Genomic DNA, 23083 nt, shown 5'->3' with positions numbered 1-23083 from the left:
GAATATCAGCCACACACTGTCCCAGGTATTTCAGAGCATACAAATTCCCTTTTTTCCTTAGACCCTTTGCCTTCCTGGCAGTAGTGTGGAAATTTCATATTAAAACCCCTCAAAAAGTTAAAAATTCCAGATAACAGAGATGATGACACTTTTCTTCTATTTTTATAGGTCAGATTAAGACCAAAGAATTTTACAGCCCTTGTCTTGAGTGAAGCCATGCCCTGTCTTTGGTAGTGTCTTTGTATATTCAGGAAGGTAAAAGAGACAAGATTGATGCCTAGAGCTTCTCAAAGTGTTAAAAGAAAAGATTTCACCAAAATCTCATTTCTCATCAACCAAAATGTTCCTTAGCTCTGTGTACGTTGATGCAAAATCTAGATGTTTAAAATACCCTTCTCAAACCATAAAACATTTAAATGTTTAGTTTTCAAGTCTTCAGAAGGAAATGTCTGCATTTTTCATTAACAGTTTAAAACACTGATTTTTTTTTTTTAAATTTCAAGCTTAAAAATTAAATTGACGAAATCAATTAAATTAACAAAAATTGAATTCAATTTCCCATTCAACCCCAGAAGGAGCTGACAGCTTTTCAGTTCACACACTTAGATTGTTTTTGAATGCACTCAAAAGTTCTTCACAAATATTTTGCTGCATGTTTTCAGAATTGCCAGAACATAAAAACAGCCATGGCTGCACCAGTAAGCTCCACGACTGTGAAGGACACAGACTCACGTGGCCTCCAACAGCTGTATTCCATCTAATTCTCCTACTGCAGCTTTAGTTTCCTATTGGTTTGGCAACTCTGAAGGTCCAGAATATCTTGTGGCTAACATTAGGCACGAGAAAATAGGTAAAATTTACTCTGCCTGGAAACAGCAGTGAATTCATGGACATTTTCCATCTCCTGCTGGTCTTCCAGGAATGGTGCCACTCTAGCCCACCTCCTTCTCCTACCTCTCTGTAGGACTCTGTTCCAATGGTACATTTGTGCTCTGCAAATGCATAAATGCACCACAGTGGTGCCAAGGAATAAAGCAGGGCTGGCTTCAGGTGAAGGGAAGGAGAATCTTGCCAATGGAAAAGAAACCTGGGAGTGATGAGTCAACCAAATTCTCAGAAAGTGAGCACTGGGATGGGATGGGATGGGATGGGATGGGATGGGATGGGATGGGATGGGATGGGATGGGATGCTCTGGTGACAAAAGGAGATGATGTGACTCATAGAAAAGTCATATGAAACAAAAATGTGTTGCCCAATGCTCCCTGCCATATCTGGGGATGGCTGAGTCCTCACAGAGGTATCCCCAGGAGGAAACTCTGCTGTTGTGTGTGGCCACCTCTTCCCTGAAATCCAGACTCAGAGAATGAAAGAGGAAGTAAGCAAGATTCTGCAAAACTTGTGCTTTTTCATAAACCTTTCCTAATGCTGCACTCTTTGCATCAAGCTCAGCTGTGGAGCTTTCTTTTGTGACTTACACTCAATATCTATTATCATCATCAATTGGTCCCAGATCAAGAGCTCCTCTGCAATAAATCTGTGACTGTTAGAACAATGAAAGCCAAATCAAGCTCTGTCCAAGAAGCTTAATATCTAAATGCAGGACAAGAGAGAGACAGAGACAAACAAACAAGAAATAAAAGAGTTCTGAAAGAGAACAACTGTGATAAGCAGGAGTCCCAGCACATCTTGTTCCCTGGCATTGCCAGCTCCCTTTGTAGGCATCATGGCAGGAGAAAACTTTATTCTCTTGGTCCAAAAAATAACCTATATTTTGAATGTTTTGTTATAAATCTGGTTTGATCAGATATGGGATCTCTGGAATGAGAATAAACACAGGCTGAATGAGAATAAACTCATTGGATGGTTATCTTTGGGCTGTTTTTCCCAAATAGTTTTACAATCTACACACACACATATATATAGTTGTATGCTTTACATGAAATGCTGTGCCTTAGCCTCATCATGAAAACACATTTTCTGGATAATTGAGATATTTTAATTAAAAAATATTTTATGACTTGTAGTGAACATGATCTTTTAGCAGTTTCTGGCTTGTGAGGTTACAGGGATCAGGCCTGTGCTGTAGCTCCTGTGCTAGGAAGCAAAGATCTTATATGAAAATAGCTTGAATTAAGGAAGTCAGCAAAGAACCATAAATGACACCATCAAAAATTATTTCTAAGATAACCCATCCCAAACCGAAGTTGGTGGAAATACTCCAAGTAACATCAGCAGAGGCAAGTCCTAAGTATAGCCCAGACAATTTTATAAAATAGAAGTGTTGGCATGTTGTATTTACACAGAATTTTTAAATTCTTTGAGATATTCATATGCAAGGTCCAGTGAAAGTTAAGGCTCTGTCTCTACCTGAATCACCCCTAGAACTCAATGTGACTTGCTCTGTTCCCACACACAGGAAGCACAGATAGTCCAGCCACAGAGGAAGAGGTAAATTTAAAATATTCAGTGCCTTTCTCATCCAAGCAAAGAGTGGAATTACAGGGGAGGAAATGAGGCAAGCCTCAGCTCAGTGTGCTGGCAAGAGCATCTCAGGCTGTGTGGGGTGGGAGACGGGAAGGCAAAAAGGCCTCCTGAGGTTAAACAGCCACCAGCAAATTACTGGCCTCCCTCAAAGTGGAGGAAGCAGCAAGGAGAGGGATTTGAAGGGATACTGAAATTCCTGCCCAAATTAGCAAAAGGATGATGCAGTTTAGATGCTACCTATTGCAAAACCTGGGCACAACCAGTGGGAACAACATACAACACTCTCAGGCACAGGGTTAGGATTTCTGGGCTGTCCTGTGCAGGGCCAGGAGCTGGATATTGATGATCCTTATTGATGACCTATTGATGATCCTATTGATGATCCCTATTGATGATCCTATTGATGACCGTTCCAACTCAGGGTATTTTATGATTCTATGAGTTATCATAACCTAGTGCAGAGAAATCCAAAGACATCTCAAGCTTTTTAACTTAGGTCTGCAGATAGATATGGATCTGAGAACCTCCACCTGCCACTGCAGTGAGCAGAGGCTATTTTCAAATAGGACAGTGGCTCCCACCCACGATGGAGCCTCTAGCACCAAAACCATTATTGGGGTTTTTAGTTTAATTCTCTATAATCCATAGCTCGAGACACCAAACTATTTCCCTCTGTGTAGCTTGTCCAAATCAGTGAAAAAATTCACTGCTAAAAAGCAGTGTATTACCATAAAAAATAAGAGTTTGGTGGCTGAAATAAGCTGCCAGTAGCATTGATGAGGCCTGAATTAGGCAGAATTTAGCTGTACCACCAGCATTGCCCAAAGCAGGATGGAAAAGGACTGTCTGACCACTGCTTCCCTGGGGACCTCCAGGGAAATGAGATGCATCTCATGAGCTTCTCAATCAGCAGAAATTGGAAGAAAAACAAATAAAACAGTTGGTGGTCTCAACTGTGTTTCTTGTGGGCAGTCACCCATGTTGCAAAAGCTTTCCCTGTGATGGGCACTAATTGCTCTCCCTTGTGAGAGATCTCAGTCAAGAAGTCAGAAGTGAAATTACAACAGAGTAAAGGTCAGGGTGACAAAAGCATTTAGGTGCCTTGCCCTAAATGAGGAGCCGATGGCAATGCTGGGCCCTGCGTAGGAAAAGCCACCTGGACTCACCTGATCCACACTAAGTCAAATGTAGGAAATCAATAAGTTTCTGTTTCAGAGTTTTTCTACAAAGTAGGAGGAAAGGCACCTCCAAAATCAGATCAGAGCTTCTGTGGGACACACAGCTTCCCTGAAGGTGCCCATTTCAAATGTCAATAGACAGAAAGTGCTAAAACCTCAGAAAACTGCCCGATCTGAGGTGTCCTGCCCCTTGGCCTGTGTATCTACAGCAGACCAGCCCTGGTTGTAGGATCTCTCTCACCTCATTCTATTGCCTAAAATGCAAGTGTCTAATTTAAGCTGGTCTTCCTCATGCTCCCTGTTGGGAAAAACTTCTCCACTGACCCAGATGGACTTTTCACCAAAATTTGAGGCTTGGAGCATCTTCAAGCAGAGCTTCCTCTTTTCTCTGCTCTACATAGCCAGTGAATGAACCTCAGAGCTGTTGCCAGGTTGGAGAGGAAGATCCTGAGTTTTGGATTTGAGGTTTTGATTTCTGAATCATTAGTGAGTTATCACAGTTATCAGAAGTTGCCAGGCTGAGAGAGGGACACACCCTCTCTGCCGTGAAATCTACGGAGAAGTGAACGAAATGTGAAAAAGCAGTTCTGAAACTGCACATTTCCAAAGAAACCAGATGAAACAGGCAGGCAGTGATTCTCAAACCCAAATGTCAGTTCTCTAATCAGAAAGCAAGTCCTTGAGTGTTTCCCGTGAACAATGTATTTGTGGTTATACAATCTGTAAAGGCACAGTTCCTAATACAAATACAATACCGTCATTGCTAGTAAGCTCAGTACATACATGTGGGTTTTTTCAGTTAAAAATATGTTTTTAATTGCATATCTAATCTTATTTTCAATAATTAACATATAGGCTTGTTTATAAAATTGAGATTTCTAGAAAAAAAAAATTGTAGGAAATACAATCTCTTCATGTTTATCCACATGTACCTAAGAACAAATCCTGGATATTCTTCTCATTACAGAGATACTCTCAAACCCCTAATTTTAAGGAGTTCCCAATCACAACCTTGATCTTGAGGGATCATGGGAGCTGTCAGAAGGTTCTCATGAAAGACACTCTGAAATGGTACATATCTGGTGGCAAGAAAGTGGCATTGGTGTGATGTGGAGGCATGGTCCTAGGTTTTATTCTTCTGATGTGTGTTTCCTGCAGGAATAATGTGGAGTGGCAAATCTTCAGGCAAGAAAATTTACAGCTGGGCCATGTCACACAGTGTCAGAGGATGCATTCTGGAGGGTACAAAGAAACAGAAAACAGAATCAAACGAAATATTAACAGTCAGATTAGATGTGACAAAACTGGAAATATGGAATTTTATTGAAATAAGTTTAATATTTCTAAGAAGGTATCTGGTTGGTATCTGGTGGGAATGATTTTCTAATGTGATATTTCAGCACTCAGAAATGCCAAATTTTTAAAAAGTCACCAATGGTGGTGTTTCAGTGGAAAATGTTGACATTTTTTCACTTGAACATCACTGATTCTTGGGGAATATTTTATTCTACAAAAGCTTTCCAAGACACAGCCAAGATTACATACATACTCTCAAAAGGAGAGTAGAAGGCTAAGGGGGACATTCCTAGCAGAGAAATGGAGTTTAGGATGACAGGAGTGGGAAGGTGAGTCTGTGCAGTAACTGCTCTGATCTGAAATGTGATGTCCAACCCCGTCTCCTTTTCAACTTCAGCTCAGAGCGAGTGTCAGATCCCAGTGTAAACTTTCCCATCTGTGTTATTCTATTAACTGAAAGGGAAAGGGATTAGCATGTGTACTTGTCACATCTTTTGACCTGTTGCATACTGAGACCCAAGGTAATGTTAAAGCAAACAGCATTCTTCTCCCTCTGCCAGGATAAGCAGGGCACGGAGGTGGCGTTTTGGGAGAAGAAAAGAAAGCCAGGCCACGGAAAACAAAGTATGCACCCTGTGCAAAAATAAATCCTGGACGTTGAAGATTTCCAAAGGGTATACCTTAAACAGGGTGAGAGAGAGAGAGAGAAAACATTTGAGAGGAAAGTTCCCTTCCCTGCCAAGCAGCAGATGGAGGGCCTTCCCACGGAAATAGCTGCAGAAGACAGATCACTGACAGGAACCTCTGCCAAGAGAAGGGGTCCCACTCGCTGTGCTGCTAAAATCTCAGTGCACAAGAACAGAATCCTCTGATTTAAACTCCTTCCCCAGAGAAAGGGGTTGGAGTGTGGCACAGAGCTCTATAACAGTGTGGCCCACCCCAAAAGGGAGGCAGGTTTTGGAAGGATTACATGGTTTGGAGTTTCATTCCTTCTTTTCATACAGATCCTGTTTTTGCCCTCACCGTGAGTTTATAGAGCACATGTGCACACACACAGACATGCCTAATGGCAACAATAATCTGCTTTGCCTCTCCCTTCCTCTGCCTTTTATTTCCACAAGGCCTTTGCAGTGATTGGGACAAGATGGAGTGTTGGATGCTGACACTGATAGAGAATCTATTTGGGTATAGAGGGTTTAATGAAGCTGGGCACCAAAAATCTCTTTTTCAAATGTTTCAGTTAACTTGGCACTAAATTATTCATAGAAGAAGAAATTGAGGGCTTTCTGCTCCTTCTGCTTTTTTTTTTCCTTGGGTGTTTCTGATTCCTTTGTAAAAGTCCATAGGAGTGCATGTACTTTGTGAAAGAAGAAAACAAACTCAGCATCTCCAGGACAAACCAGTCAGTTCAGCAGTGAGAAAAAAGGCAATTAATTGTATTGCTATCACAGAGAGACAAAGGAATGGGACAGGATGACCTGGGTACAGCGTGTTAGGAGAGAGGCTCTTCCAAGCAGGCCTAGCAGGTACTCCCTGATATTCCCAACATTTGAACCAGAGCCATTTTATTACTGTTCTGGCCAAGGCTTGAGCATCTGATGTCAACAGAGCAGACAATTAATGCAAAAATTTAGCCACAACTGAGGCCCAGTTCCACTTTTGGATGGTTTTCTTTGCTTACCCTGCAAGAACAACATCAACAAATTAAATTGAGTCCAGCAGTAGACTCTCAAGATAGCAAAACACATGAGGAAAGGATGAGGGAGGTGAATTTGTTCAGCCTGAAAAATCTAAAAGTTAAAGAAGGGACTTTAACTGGTGCCTGCTACTACTGATAGATGGCTACACAGGAGATTGAGTCCAACTTTTCTCAGATACAGTGAAAGGATGAAAGGCAATGATAACCAGTTGCAAAAAGACAAATTCCTACTTCATTAAAAAATAAATTGAAAGGAGGACAGTTAAGTTCTGGAACAGGTTGCACAAAAAGATGGTAAAACACCTAACCTTGCAGATTTTAAAACTTGACAGAACATGGCCCTGAGAAACCTTAGCTACCTTTGAAGCTGGCCCTCTTTTAAGCAGGGGCAAGTTGATCTACAAATGCCAGTTTCAATCTGAACTAGTCCATGATTCTGAGAGTACCAATTATAATTTCTGCATTGATATAGACAATCACCTTCTGAAATCCCCAACTCTTACCTCAACCCTAATGTCCTCCTCTAAATGAAAACTTTTTCTTTCACTCCTACAAACCAGAAAAGCTTTGCTGGAAATAGAGTCTGCACTACCTGCCCTTTGTGCCTTCATGGCAGGGTTTTTAAATTCTCTGTAAGCATCATCATCATCATCATCATCATCATCACCATCACCATCTGTGACAAAGAATTCTCCAGAACAGTGCAGCAATATTGGCAAAAAATTCCCCTGAAACACAGTGCTTTTCTGCTCACTGGCAGAGCCATAATGGTAGGAATCTGGAGAGAAGACCACTAAGGGTGCCACACATCTTTCCTGCAGTGACAATAAGGGGTATCAAAATAAATGTATCAGGGAGACACAAAGAGGAGTATCCTGATTTTCCCTTGATCATTTTAACAGAAAATATTTGCCTGTATTTTGCCAAAGCTGGGTTAAAGCCATAGAGAAACTCAAGGGAGATGGAGCATGGAGTGTGGGGAGCACCACTGAGCTTGTCCTGTGTTGTGGGGCACCAGATGAGACCCCAGACTCTGCTGCTGGGACTCCTCACCATGGCTCATGGTGTTCCCAGAGCAGGTATTGCCCCTCTCTGAACAGAATCCTGAACCACAGTGGAGGCAGGCTGTGATAATAACTGCAACCATTTCAGTGCTGTGACTGGAAATGTTTTCAGGGTGTCATTTTTGTCTAAAAAAAGAAGGCATTTTCTGGAGGCCAGGTGGCCTGGGTCATTGTTTTGCTCCAAGATAAAAAGAGATAAGAGCCCTCCCACTTTCACCAGAGTTGGTCTTATCCCTTCTCATGACTGGAAGGACCCAGGCTGAGAGTACATGGCAGTGTTATCCCAACTTTCCTCATACAACAACATAACCTCCTCATTTTCTTCTCAGTTCCTGAATCATCTTTATGGACTTAGAGCAGTACATAAACTGCTCCTTCCTCAGGCTAAGGCTCCACATGCTGTGCAAGCACAGGATGCAACCTTGACACCCCTTCCATGGTGCCATCCTTCCAGAAGAGATGTACACAGTGGTATTTGTACAAATTTATAGCCTGATGCCTCTAAAGTGACATTTTCTAAGTTCACTGTAAATGCACTGGCTGACAGAATAATTTCAAACACAGAATCTTGACAATACCTGTGCAGAAGTTTGTGGATTTATTCATCTCTAATATTAGGTATCAAGAGGTTAAATTATCCAAAGTCAGATGTGAAGGTGCCTGGGTTCTAGGTTTGATATTCACACAAACAGACTGTTCTTTTTAATCAAGTAATTACCTTTTTTATAGCTGTTTCTAATAATGTACATGTAAATATGCATGCACATAAATACAGAAACACCCACATGTTTTTGTACTGCACACTCCAGATAAAGAGGAGCAGGGAAAAGCACATCAGGGCCCTGTTTCTAATCACAAATTTCCAGTCTCCTGAAACAGACAGACAATACATGTTTTCTCTAGCATTATTCAATCTGTGCACCAAGTCAGTGGCTTTAAAAAGACCCCCAAACTTTCAAACAGGATGGCTCAGCAGATTTCCACTCTAGTTCTAGAGTTCTAGGTCCTAGAAAAATGACCTGCATCATGCATTTTAAGTCTTAATTAAATTTTTCTTGATTTATTTATTTTATTTTTAATTCTGTCTGAAGAGAGTTCAAGTATTTGTAGCTCATTTGGTGATGTTCTGACACCAGAATGCCAACATTCCCACCCCAGGTGCTGAAAGACAGAAGGATGCACACACCTGTGTGTACACACAGACAGGCACACAGCCCCCAAACCCTGCCATGCTCTGTGGGCAAGAAACTCCTGATGATTTATCCTTGTTTAGTAGCAGCAAGGTAAATGGAAAACATGCTGTGGGACCTTTCAATGCCTTAAGGCTTTCAATTTACTTGTTTAAATAATGTTTCAGTTTTATAAATCAGGATTGTTCAATACTTACTTTTTCATAGTCTGTTTAATGCAACCATAATCTACGTCTTCAAGTTCTCAATTTCTAGCAATTCTTATCATCTGCTTTATGTCAGAGCTGGTGGGGTCTGAGTTCTGTACAGAGTGGTGACGTTTCTGATAAGAATATCTTCAACTTTTTATTCTTTGAACAGGTGAAAAAAAGGATCATCAAAGCATTTTTCAAAGTTGTTGCAAAGATACAGAACTTTGTTTACAGGGAGGAATCTAGACCAAGTCTCTCTCTAAAATAATAAGTGATGGTGAATGGCACTGGTCACATGGCTTAGAAAAAGTTAGTTGGTTTTTTTTACCTAAATTGTGAAGGGCAGCAAACTGCAAATCTTCCACTGGCTTCACTGGAGTTGGGGTTTTACACTGAGTGTTCTGAAGGGCAAAATATATCCTCTGCATAAGTGGGAGCAGTATTGGGTTTGCACTTGATCTTCCCTAATGTCACTCATCATCCCCAGCCTTTGGATACCTCTAAACTCAGTGTTTTTACTGTTTTTACCCTGTTCTGTCACTATGCTCCCTGCAATCAGTGCTGTCCACACACTTGGTATAAATGATAAAGAAAAAGCAACTGTACCAGTGAAAAGTAATTTCAGATTTGTCTGTCTACCTTATGTAGATACGGGTGTAAATAACACAAAATATAAAAGTAGAGTTCATTCAGAAGTAGTTTTGAACCAGGGTACATCATGGTCTAGAAGCAAATTACTATCACTTTGCTTAATCCTTCCCACTAACAAAGTCTGTCTACACCAACACAAAGTCCACAGAGAAGTCTCTAAAAGAAAAAAAAAAAATCAAGCTAAATCAACTCTCAAATTCCCATGTAAACTGAGTTTAAGAGCGGAAAATTTCTTTTACCTATTCTTTGGGTGGTACAAAAATCTAAAATTCCTATAGCCCTGCTTCCCTGGGCCAAGTCAAACAAGGATATTGTCCTTTTAATGTCTTAAAGGCTCTGTTTTCTTGTAATGCCAAATGCAATATTTTTTTGAAAACACTACACCAGAAGTTTCCCAGCTGAGAAAACAGGCTGGTGAAAAATGGTTTCAGAAAATGAAATAAACCATGCAAAAGCTGTTCAGGGTGTGTGTATGAAATGAACATCTGGATTTGGCTTGTTAAACTGCCTCTTTTTTCTACCTCTCTGCCCCCACCCTTTCTTTTTCTCACAGCTGTTCGAAAGAGTCCTAAGGGCAAAGAGACAGGTCAATGGACTGGGTTACACCTTTTTTTCTTTTCCTTTTTTTTTCTGAACCTCTTTGCACCTACGAAAGGAATCCAGGCCACATGTGTGTTTAATAAGTAGGCACAAACACAAGAGAGAAGAAAAAAAAAAATCTCAATTCCTGTTGGTTCTTAGGAGAGACACTGAAGGAAAAATAAACTCCGGATTTCAAATTTTCTCTCTCAAAAAAAGAAACCTTATGGTTCCAATAAAATATTTCTTAAAAAACCCAATGGGTTGTTTTTTTTAAATCATGGTCTTTGCAGAATATATCTTTTTCTATCTTCCTTTGGAGAGGAATAACAATGGGTTAATCCCTTACCTGCTGCAGCAAGAGAAAATTATGAAATGCCAATGGCCTGGGTTCACTGAACTGAGTCTTCCTACAGACGAAATAGATACACACATTTATATTGAGTGGGTTCTTATTTAATTTCAGGCTGCAACTTCCCCAGTCCAGAAATGAAACAGAGAACAAAAGGAACTGAGAAATGATCTGGAGGTGAGATTTTCTGAGTAGCAGAGGACTCGCTTCCTCCTGCCAGCATGTCCCTGACACTGCTCCAGCCATGGCCAGGAGCAGGGCATCTTCCAGCTGTGCCAGGGCTGGAGGAAGCTCCCTCACCTGCCTCTTTTAGCCAAGGCCTGAGAGTTCTGTTAGGTCTAGCCTTGGGTCCACTGTCTTCACCACACATCTCAACCACGAGCCAGTGCTGCTAAGAAAGCTCCAGCCCACTGACAATGGCCTGCATGTAAATCCCCTGTTCCTTTGAGCCACTGGAGCCTCATGGGGACACCGTGGAACGAGGCCATCCAGCCTGAGCAGGCACTGACAGCAAACACACCCTCTCATCTGCAGCTCTGCCTTCTGCCCAGCCATGAGCAGTTTCTGTGCTCCCTGTGCACACATCCACACATTTCATAGAATGATGGAATAGTTGGAAGGGACCCCTCAAGACCAACTCCTGCCTGTGGGAGTCCCAGTTGTGGGTTTCTCTGGGTCTGGACTGAAGGCACTTGAAACAGCAGTTCATGTTCAGTCTCAGGTGTTCATTGTTTCTTATCAGTAAAACAGTCTCACTGCTGTGAGTTCAGCAGCTTTTCATTAGAAGGCACAAAATGGCCAACAATCTCTTGGTACAAGGTCTTTTAAGACTAAACTATCCAATTAAGAACTGACACCTGGATTACTTTCCCTTTTAACCCAATAACTGATCCCAAAGAGCCCACAATGCAGACTTTTCTGCCCAATTACAAAATGCCACCCAAACCCATGGAGAAGGAGGAAGAAGAAGCATGAAGAAGAAACCCAGGACCACACCCCATGCCCTCCATCTTGCTTCCATCCACAGCATACTAAAAATACCCAAACCTCAATTTCTCACCAAGTGCTACACCTACACTACTCTCTAGAATCTATTTCACACTTTTGTGGATTCCAGTCTATCTTCAAGTCTGGGAAAATTTCTCCATGAATGAGGGTCAAAGTCAGTGTCCTCCCCTGGGGGTCAGGGCACCCCAGAGCAGACAGAGAAATATTCCCAGGGTTGCCCTGGGTTTCCACACAGGGCCCTGCACAGGACACCCCAACAATCCCACCCTGTGCCTGAGAGTGGTGTCCAAACACTTCTAGAACTCAGGCAGGCTCAGGGCTGTGACCCCTGCCCTGGGAAACCTGTTCCAGTGCTCACCCTCTGCATGAAAACTTACTTCCTGATATCCAACCTAAACCTCCCCTGACTCAGCTATTCAGCTGAGAAGTATTGCACTTGTGGGTTGATCTATATAAATACCCACCTCCTGCTGCCCAGAGGGTTTGCACACACAGGTGGAAGAGTTTATGACCCTTGTAGCAAACCTGAACCATGAATATTTACTCCACTTCCTTTTGCTGTTGCTCCTCTGAATTCTGCTTGGGGTTGGTTACAACACTGCAGTCCAGCAAGCACAAAAATAAGTCCCCAGATCCTTGAGTTTGTTTGAGGAATCTTACTTTGGATAGAAAATTGATGCTGAAAATTAAATATCTGAGCAAAAACCCTTTGCAAAACACAAGTGCTGGTGCCAGGAAAGAAGCTGTATTGCTTAGAGTTAATGCTATAACTGAGACAAGGCAGTGATATTTCCTGGAAAAAGCCTTTGCACAGTAGCCTACATGGAAAAGCCAGTGCTTGGCAATGGGGGCTGCATGTACAGAGCAGATGAAACACACAGTGACAGTGCTGAGCTCTGGCAGGTCCTTCCACAGAGGAGAGGGCAGTGCCTTTTGTTGGTGTGATGACCCTGGATTTGAACTACATAAATACCACCAAAACAAGTGAACAACAAACAAACAGTACATAGAAAAAGGATCCCACTCCAGCCCCAGTGCTGGCTGCTTGTCAATCCTAGGTCTGCAAGGGACCATGACCTGACAAATCTAAATCTGAAATAGAAACCTACCAGTGGGTAGGGTTTTATTTTTGGGGTCATTTTACAAGGGGAATGGCTTCAGACTGAAAGGAATAGGTTTATATTAGTTATAAGGAAGAAATTCTTCCCTGTGAGGGAGCTGAGGCCCTGGCACAGGGTGCCCAGAGCAGCTGGGGCTGCCCCTGGATCCCTGGCAGTGTCCAAAGCCAGGTTGGACAGAGCTTGGAGCAACCTGGGACAGTGGAAGGTGTCTCAGCCCATGGCAGGGGTGGAACAAGATGACTTTTAATGTCTCTCCCAACCCAAGGCATTCTGTGTTTCTATGGTGGTTCTATGATTCTTGCAGTAAGCTGGCCCATTGATTGTTGTAGGCCACAATGTTTGGTCAGCAGAAACTAATTTGCTCATATCTGCTTCAGTAGGGCTCAAAAACAGAATTACCTGAAAAATCCAGCTGAAAGTAAAGTGAATTCCCCTTCTTTTCTCTCCTACTATATATATACATATTTTTATAAAAGACCGTGAGAAGAGCATGGAAGTGAATATTATTTATGGAGCACCTAATAAAAATGCTGTGGGGAAATAATTACTGGAAACATCTGACTGTGTGACTGTAAATGCCTGGGCCCCAGCACACTGATTTAATGGACCACTGCTCTACTCTGTTATGCCTTGTGCTACTGACTGCAAGCCCCCTGCCCTCCTATTAAACCCCTCACAGTGCTGGTAGATCAGGACTGGATTCTGCAAGGTTTGTGGCAATTTTCCAGAGAGGGATAATGTGAGCAGGGGTGACTCTGTGTTCACAGAGAGGCCTGGAGCCAGCCCTGGGAGAGAAAAAGTGCTTCATGAAGAAATCACAGTGAAAACCTGGAGAGTTTGTGGTTCTGGGACTGAATAATGTTTCATAATCCAGACACCAGGTGCTTTAGGTATTTCTGAAAGACACTGGTTAGATGTTAACTCTTCCCCTTTTTTTTTTTTCTTTTAACCCATTTATCATTCACAAGCCACCAAAGATTTTCATTTTTGGCTGTTACTTTCTCTTCAATATCCCTTTCCGACCTCCTGAACCCAGTGGTACAAAGCCATGTAGCCTCCCTGCACAAAGGCCACTTCTTACTTCAGAAATACTTCCAGCCCCTCCACTGTTTCACGGATAGATGCAAAAATGTTAAAATTCACCAAACACCTGGTAAGTGATATGAAAACCACAAGGATTTGAAGTTCCTGCTTTCATTTGCAAAAACAGTCCTGAAGAAAGACCGGAGGGCTATCATTTAACTGCTGCTGCTGACTTGCTAAATGAAGAGGAGAAAGTAAAAGGCAGCTCACTGCCACACTGACAGCAAGAACAAAATCACATCCACTCCCTCTGAACCCAGCAGTTAGCACGTTTTTTTTGGTTTTCTTTTTTCTTTCCTTTTTTTCTTTATTGATGGTTTTAATGTAATATTTAAGTTGGAGCTAAAACAGACCCATGGAACATTAAATCACTACCAAATGCAAATTTACCTATATATCTGAACTCCATTTTCTCCTGCATTTACAAAGCAAAATTCTACCATTTGAACTGCAAGCTCCTATTGCATTTAATGGGAGGCAGCAAACTCCAGACATTACTTGGAATACACATGCACTTATCTTGTTGTTACAGGTCTCCCTTGCAGAACTAAAAGAGAGCTTTAGTACCAGACAGTATCTCTCTGGGGTCATACCCAATGAATAGTGTTTTTTGAAAGGATTATTTCAAAGGAACTCTGAAAAAGAATCTAATGACTTGCAAGCTACAGGATTGCAGCATGGGAGGAAGGAGATAATGGAATATGACAGCAATGTATTTTTCATAAACCCAGTGATTTCTATCATAACGAGAAGCCCATCTATAATTCGGAGAACTCCCCCCCCCAGAAGGAGACCTGCGCTGTTGCAGAAAGTGCACTGGAGTACGAAATGAAACAATAATGATGATGATGTTACTGATGAGTCCCACAGCTCTGTCTTCCCTTCTGTCTCGCTGAGGTTCAGGCAAGAGGAGCCGTTGCAATCCCCCTCTGCCTCGGCATCACTGAGCAGGGAAGCTCAGAGCACACATCAGAGACCTCCCGATAGATGCGGAGCCCCGGAGAAGAGGCTGCTTCTTTATCTGCCGAAAGTTAAGGCCTGCATCTGCTCTCAATTAGCAGGCAATTAGGGGAGTTGAAAACAAACCTGTTTACATTGGCTATGAAGTCTAAAATAATTTGTGAGATGTCAGGGCAGGATATTAAGATGTTAATGATCTTGTTTCTGTACTTTGTTGCGCGCGCTGTAGGGTTGCACCTTCCTTCCGCGGCTCCGTGCACAGCGCCGGGTTGGTTGGCTTCTGGGAGGGAGAGAAACCCCCAGAGGCTGCTTTGGATGCGAGGAGAAGTTCTATTTACAAATATTATGTATGGAAGACCTGAGGACAAGGGCCTTTTTTCAACTTCTTTGAAAAAAAATTAAGGGGAGATGCTCATTTGTAATTGTGAAATAATGTCATGTCATGGATTACAGCCTTCAGAGGTTTCAACCACAATTCCCATCGTAAAGGCCCAGGCTGTGACCTCCTGTCAGTGTCAGAAATGGTGACTGAAAAAACCCAAAAAAGGCTGTTTGCAACCCTTTGCTGGGCTTATTCCCCTAGCTTTCCCTCCACAAAAGCACACCCAGGCAGGTGACTGTGGCACAGGGAGCTTGTTTGCCCCACTGAGACATCTAAGGACAACTGTGACCTCTGAGCTTCAACCTAACATTTGAGATAGGCTCCTGCTTATTTCTGTGTCACTTCCTTACAAACATCTATTTACACCTTTAACTCTTCCAGAAGAAAGTTTTCACCACTGACCTCTCATTTCAGCAGCATCACCAGGGGGATGTTGCTTAATGTTCAGCTTCTTGGCTTCACTTGGGCCATTTCTGGGCAGCCACATGAGAAAAGGTTTGCACAAACATTTATTCTCCTTGGGCAGAAGGATGAAAAGCAGCATCAGCGTCCTTTGTTTCTGAAATCACAGAATTCGTTTCCATCAGCACAATACAATACAATAACAGTGGAATTGATGAGGAAAGTGCAGAAACACCTGCCTGGAATGTGCATTTTGTACCTTATTTAATACAATCAGTACATTCTTACTGGCTGCCCACATTAATTCAGTCAAACTTGCAGTGGGGCTTATTGCCATATTGACCTTATATGACACAGTCATCACATCTATCTTTCAGCCACTAAAAAAAAAAAAAATTCTAGTAAATAATCCACTCCAAGTTGACAAAATTAAATTTTTACTGTTCCCACTAATGACCCCTGTTACCGTAATTATTTATGTCATGTAAACAGAGCTCTGAGCTCAACCTGCCCTCAACAATTCAAAAAGCCAGAGAACAAAAAGTGCACCACAGGTGCCACTGTGCCCTCTTGTGTTCTCCTTTGGGCCATCTCCTCTCTTGTCCTCTTGGCTTTTTTCACCATACAATATGGATCCAGCTCTAATAAGAGCCAGGTGCCCAAGCCCACAGGCTACAAAATAGCTTTAATTACAGTATTAATAGCATTCTGCTAAATCAGAAAAAAAATTCCCAAATAGGTCAGTATTTGTGGTTATATTTTTCAATGTCCTGGTGCTTGTTTTCTTTCCAATTTTTTGTTTCTTACTGGTATTTATAATGCCTAAGAGACATTCCAGAGGCCAAAATAGAGGTGATCTGATCATCACATGATATTCCTAACTTTCCACAAGAAGAAATAGCAAGAAGAGATCAGATCTACGTTACACCAGCCCCAGAGGTGCACCCTTGAGTCTTGACCTCCTTAGATGAAAAGCAGAAGAGCTCAGTATTATTAGTATTTATTGTTATTATCTTAATTGCTACTATTATTAAGCAGCCCCTGAAATATATTAATATAAATAACACAAACACAGACATTTGAAACATGAATTCAAGCACAAAGACACATCCTATTTACCAAATATTAAACTACATTTCTTTAATACTTTCCATTAACAACTCTTGTAGATGCCTACTGCATGAGTCAGTCAATACTAAAGGTTAGGATGAATGTGGACAGTATGGGAATGCCAGCTGAGCTCTTTGCTGGACACTTACTAAAAGATTAAAAAAAAGGGGGCTTTGTTAAAAGAAAAAATAGTATATTAATGTAGATTCTGTCATTAACATTGAGATCCAGCTAGTTCACTTCAGAAGCTGAGAAAATCAAACTGTTGCTTGTTCATTTGCAGCAGGTCAGGAGGGAGCCTCTCCTGCAGTAGGGGGAGAGGGAGCCATAAACTGACAATTCTGTTCCATGAAGCTTGGAAAGACTCTTCTGTTCTTCAGGGTGCTGGAAAGAAAACTTTTCCAGAGCTTTCCCAGCAGGAGAATCATGGCCATGGGCATCACAGCTCTCCTGACTGCGCTCCCCTCAGGCAGCCCCACCACAGGGTGCCAGGCAGTGATCCCTCCTCCATGGCCTCTTCATCCCAGACAAGGAAACCCACACCTCAATATCCACTGACCAAATCATGTCCATCATGTCCCTTCTGCTGCTTCCACCCTCTCATCACCAAAACACCTGGGCAGGCACCAAACCCACTGTAAGCAGCCTGGCCTCGTGCAAAGTGTCAAGAGAGGTGTCACGGATTTATTTTATGAAAAATCTTTTTGCTAAGATCTTTTCTCCTGAGAAGCTGAGAGGCCTCAGAAATTAAATGTAAACAATAATTATCTGCTGCTGTGGAATGCAACAGGTGCATTTTTGATTAGTCTCATGTAGTTGTTTTTAATTATTGGCCAATCACAGTCAGCTCTCTCAGACTCTCTGGTCAGTCACAAGATTTTATTATCATTCCTTTCTATTCCTTGCTAGCCTTCTGATGAAATCCTTTCTTCTATTCTTTAGTATGGTTTTAATATATCATTTTCTTTTAATATAATATATATAATAAAATGATAAATTTTATAATAAATTTTATAATAAATTCTGAAACATGGAGTCAAGATTCTCATCGCTTCCCATGTCAGAGTTGCCTGCAAATTCAACAAGAGGGTGGCAAGAGATGGTCTTTGAGATCCCTTCCAGCCCAAAGCTTTCCATGATTCTGTGATTCAGCTGGTGACCGTGCAACAAGCTCAGCACTTTCACTCCCAGCTCTACTGACTCCTCAGTACCAGGAGCAGTAAAACATGTTTTTGTCAGTAAACTACAGTGCTGTGACTCAGCCCCTGACACACAGGGTGCAGTCACCGTGTGTACAGTAACACGGTGCCATATTTAGAGTTTCTGACCATAACCACACTTGCAAAAAACTGCATTAGATCAGCAGCCAGTTTCCCGGACTCCCACTCCTTGTTTCTGACTTCAGGAATTCAGATTATTTGTCTTGTACCAAATAAAGTTGCTTGGGAGATAAAACAGTAAGAAGAAAAAACAGAGGGGCCTAACAATTAGCTTTAATCTGTTCTGTCTTGAATAGATAATGCTTATAGAGGAAAACAGCAGATAGTAAAGACACAAAAATTGTAGCAAATTTAAGCCTAACATGAAAATAAACCTTTCCCCTTGATTTTTATTTTTAAACTTTGAATGTTATCCTTAGCAGCACATAAGTAATTTGCAGAAATATTGTCCAATCCTCATTAACTGTATTTGTCCTCCTTAAGGCTGCCTGTAACTATCACCACAGGCAGAGCAGAAGACCCACAGAGGAAGGTGCTTGAGTTTGCACCGTGGCTACTGCTGCTTTCTGCACTCAGCTCCCAGGAGGGAATGCTGCAGCTGGCTCTGTTCAAGATTTTTTTTCCCATAAAGAGCAGGTTTGCTGCAGTGTAAAGACTCTCTTAGTTATCTTTTTGTTGGCTTTTTTTTTTTTTTGAGTTGTTTTTTTCTTTGTTTTGTTGGGGTTTTTTTTAATAACTTCAGGTTTTGCTCATAGGATGAAGAAAGTCGAGAGACTCAATCACACAGGATGTTTTGGGATTAGAGAGGATCAGAAGCTCATGCTTTCATTGCAAGAGAGAGTGTTTAACAGTGAGACCAGATGAGATCAAAGATACCTGTCCTGGGAAAAGAAAGGCAGATAAACATTGTCACTTAGAGAAGGGGATGAGTGCTGGGAGAGGGGATCTGGGACATATCAGATAACTCTGACCTGGGTCCCAAAACATCCCCTGTCTGCAAGGAAAGGGAGGCCTATACAGGTGTATTTATTATTTTGTCTACACTTCTTTCTTTCCCATGCTATTTCAGAGAGAATCACCTGCACACAGCTGCTCCCAGGGAATTGCAGGGATAACACCTGCGGGCTTGGGAGTCTAAGAAAAAATCATGGACCTCAAGTGCAAAAGGTCACGGCTGGTGCTGTGGTTTTAGGGCAGCTGCACCACAGAGCTTCACTGCCTCCAGCACACTGCCAGGCACTGAAGGAGAGAGTGTCCAACAGCTGAGAGCTGGCACAGAGGCCAGGGGAAGTCCAGAGTCTGGAGAGCTGCCCTGGAGAGCAAACTGAGGCCTGTCCAGTGTCCACTCACTGTCCCTTGTCATGGGCAGAGCCCACAGCACTGGCACCCTCCAGTCAGTGCAGTACAGAGTGACCTCTGCATAGCAGAAACTACGGCAAAACTGGGCTGGAAAACTGCTCAGCATCTTCTTTTCTTTATTTTTTAGTCATTCTTTCAATGAATATACACAGCCTCTGTGAGGATGGGGTTTTGTTCTGTGTTTTCTTTTTTTTTTTTTTTTTATTTTTATAGAGTAATGTGTTGGAAGGGACCTTAAAGACTGTCCTGTTCCACCCCAGAGATGTCACCCTGTAGATCAGGGTGCTCCAAGCCCCATCCAGCCTGGCCTTGGGCACTTCCAGGGATACAGGGGCAGCCACAGCTTCTCTGGGCAACCTGTGCCAGGGCCTCAGCACCCTCACATGGGAGAACTGTTTCCTAACATTTGATCTAAATCTCTCCTAAGTTCAAACCACTTCCCCTTGAAAACACAAGATAACTGTAAAAATGGTCATAAAGGAAATTGGCTTTTGACCTGTTTGGATTTGTTTAAGTGCTGAGTTTTGAAGAATCCTTTTCTATCAATAGGACTAATAGATCCTACTGACCTGATTCCTTGGGGTCCATTTCCAGGGCAGGAAAACAGTTGTGTCCAGCAATCCAACTGAGACTGAAACAAGAAAAAAAATCACAACTGTGATAACTGAGACACTTAGCAGACCCTGGAAATCCTTTAGGTGGGCTCTCTCTCCTTTCCACCCTCCTCTCCACTACAGAAAGCCCAGAACAGCTCTGGGTCACCCGCCAGCTCTCTGGAGGCTGGCAGCTCCAGGAGAGGGGGCTGGCTGGCTCTGCTCTCTCGGTTTATTTTCTGGGAAGTCAGGCCTGGTCAAGTGGAATGAATCTTGTGTTCATTTTAAGAAAGTTTATATTTGACTCTGGTAGGGCTGGGGAGGAGGTGAATGATAGGAAGAGGAGGGAAGGACCAGAGACCTTGTGGGGCTGCCCCCACAACACCACAGGCAGCCCCAGGGCCAAGGCAGCAAGGAAATGAAGCAAAGCACCAAAATCAAACATGCCTGTTGTTGTTTTTTCTTTCTTCAAAGCTGAGAGATGACTCTAAATCTAAATCCAGCTCTCACTCCACAACTGACCTTGTAGCTTATGAAAAAAATGTAAACCAAATCCCCTACTTTTAAAAGTCATCTTCTAAACTGTGGAAAGAAACACTTCCTAACACTGCAGCACCAACCTGACTCATCCTACAGCAACAATCTCTTTTTGCTACCCACACCTTGTGGAACTCAAAGTCTCATCTGCCACTGCTGCCTGCAGGACAAAGCAAGAGGATGCTTTTTTATGCAGTTCTTGGAGCAATTCTGTTGGGACAAGGCACAGAGTGGAAGTGGTAGAAGGAGCTGAACCAACCTGGACTTTCACGTGAGATTTGCACTGTTGCATGAAGTGTTTTAAAAGCTTTTAGGCTGTGTCCTCAAAGCAGGATAACAGAAAGGGTTGATGCAAATCTGTGGCTCTGCATCTTTTGCAGGGCATCATTCCCTGCCCAGGAACTGTGTGGAGGGAGTGTCAGCAATCCTGCCTTGGCTGCTCACAGAGGAAGCAGTAAATGGAGATACTCTGTGCAGACTCTGTGCTCCCCATGCGGTGTAAACCAAAACCAGTTCCTGCAATTCTCTGCAATAATATAGAAGGTTTGCTGGCTACTTCTCCCATCTGTCTCTTGTGGGTATAGACTCCTGGCCTCTGAGGAAACCAAGAATGACATCCTACTAGATTTATAATCACAGGGATTTATAAAATACAGCGTTGTTGTTATGTGAAAGGGGAAAATAAATAAATAAACGACATGGGCGTCGCCACTGGAAAAAATAAATAAAAATCTGATCTCAATCAACCAACCACATTTACTACTCTGCATCCATGGCCAGGCTCGCTGCATAAACCACCCCTGTCAGCCCTTCATTCTTTCCAATACTTCTTAGGAGCATCCATCTTCTTCAACACAACATCCCTGATTTGAAAAGCCAGACACAAATTAATTCCGGGAATCCTACGGCAGGGAGACATTAAAACCCATTTAGAGGTTTCTGTGGAAGGCTCTCTCTGAGCCTATTTCAGGCAGCTCAGCCCCGGCGTGGCTCGCTGGAGCCAGCCTGGAGGAGCAGGAGGTCACAGGTCTGCAGTGGATGTGGGACACGGCAGCACCGAGGGGAAGGCTGGGAGGAGGACACTGGGCAGATCTCTGTTGTAGGGAATTAAATTAAATATTTCTTTCCTTTCCCCTTTCCTTTCCTTTCCTTTCCTTTCCTTTCCTTTCCTTTCCTTTCCTTTCCTTTCCTTTCCTTTCCTTTCCTTTCCTTTCCTTTCTTTTCCTTTCCTTTCCTTTCCTTTCCTTTCCTTTCCTTTCCTTTCCTTTCCTTTCCTTTCCTTTCCTTTCCCTCTCCCTCTCCCTCTCCCTCTCCCTCTCCCTCTCCCTCTCCCTCTCCTCCTTCACTCTAAGTCAAGGCATTAAATCTCGCAGGTTTCAATTGCAGACCAGCAGCCTTCAAGATTTCTGCTACAGCTCTCCACAGCTAGGATAAAAAAATGTAGTAAAAAAGGGAGGGGAAGTTGAGCCTCTGTGTTCAGAAATATGTCTAACACATCTCCTGGTATCTGAAGAAAGAGGCTTCCTGTAGATTTGGAGGGTTAAGATTCCCCCTCAGGGTTAGGTGTTAAGAAGCATCACTCCTTCCAATGTTTATGATCAAGTATCTCACTGGTTCTCCTTTCAAATGGCTGTGCTGAGATGTGCCCATGGCCCATCTGGGAGGACAAGGACAGGGACCTGTCCCCTGGCTCACCTGGCTGCAGTCAGGAGGGTCCATGGGTCACACATCAGCTGCACTTTAGCTGCTGGCACAGAGCATTGCAGCACATTTTCTTCTCTCTAGCTCATAAAAATCCTACATTTTGTCAATAACCCCACCTATTTTTATATTAATTTTATGGGGACTTTTTTTTTCCGGGTATTGTCAAACCTTGCTTCAGACAATCCATGGGTAAAATAAACATTTCCTGAAGATACATTTCCTTCCTTTGTGCTTCAGAAGAGGAAGAACACCTTGTCCTAAGCGGATATGGTGAAAGGTTTGGGTTGTTTCAGGGAATTGACCATCATTAGGAGCTAAGCAGCCTTCATTGACTTAGCTGGTATTTTTAGGAGCAGAAAAGAGCACTCAGTGTCATGTCCACCTTTTAGGACTGGTGTGATCAATACTCAATAACTGCCTCAAAACTCCCTGGATCCACATCTGCAGTGGATGCTGGTGAACACCCCCCCATCTTCAGCAAGGACCAACCCAAAACCTGCCCCAGCATTGGGCTCTGTTTGATTATATTGGTTTACATCCCTTCAGGAACTACAAGCTGAAGCCCAAGTGGTCAATTGGTACTCAGGGAAAACAGCTGGTGAGAAAAAGAGTAAGTTGCTGTGTTACCATTGACATCTCCTCACACCAACAGCCAGGATTTGGGATGAAGGTGGCAAAACTCCTCAGATATTCAGGTGTTGTGATAAACAAGAAACAAAGCCTATTACAGCCTTCTGGGGGAGCCAGTCCAACCACAAAGACACAAAGGAAAATCTGAAAAAGGACATAAAAACTTATATTTAGAGGAGACCAGTTCTTACCAGTATTTCTTCCCAACTACTTATATGGTATTGTAGTTTATATGATATTTGTAGTGACAGGACAAAAGAGGATGGTTTCTAAACCAAAAGACAGTAGG

General features: G+C 42.6%; 1 long non-coding RNA gene across 1 annotated transcript in view; it reads right to left on the bottom strand.

Moving 5' to 3' along the window:
• LOC118694807 (uncharacterized) overlaps positions 1-23083 on the bottom strand; it is a 106062-nt gene that overhangs the window by 9581 nt on the left and 73398 nt on the right. Inside the window, exons 7-8 of the long non-coding RNA XR_008508668.1 lie at positions 19900-19961; positions 15642-15798 (exon numbers count right to left, since the gene is read on the bottom strand). This is a non-coding gene — a long non-coding RNA (uncharacterized LOC118694807). The remainder of the gene's footprint in view (positions 1-15641; positions 15799-19899; positions 19962-23083) is intronic.

Source organism: Molothrus ater, chromosome 17, assembly GCF_012460135.2.
Source record: "Molothrus ater isolate BHLD 08-10-18 breed brown headed cowbird chromosome 17, BPBGC_Mater_1.1, whole genome shotgun sequence".
Classification (NCBI taxonomy): Eukaryota; Metazoa; Chordata; class Aves; order Passeriformes; family Icteridae; genus Molothrus; species Molothrus ater.
The sequence above is the reverse complement of the archived record's forward strand: the minus strand, read 5'-3'. Positions and strand labels throughout refer to the sequence as shown.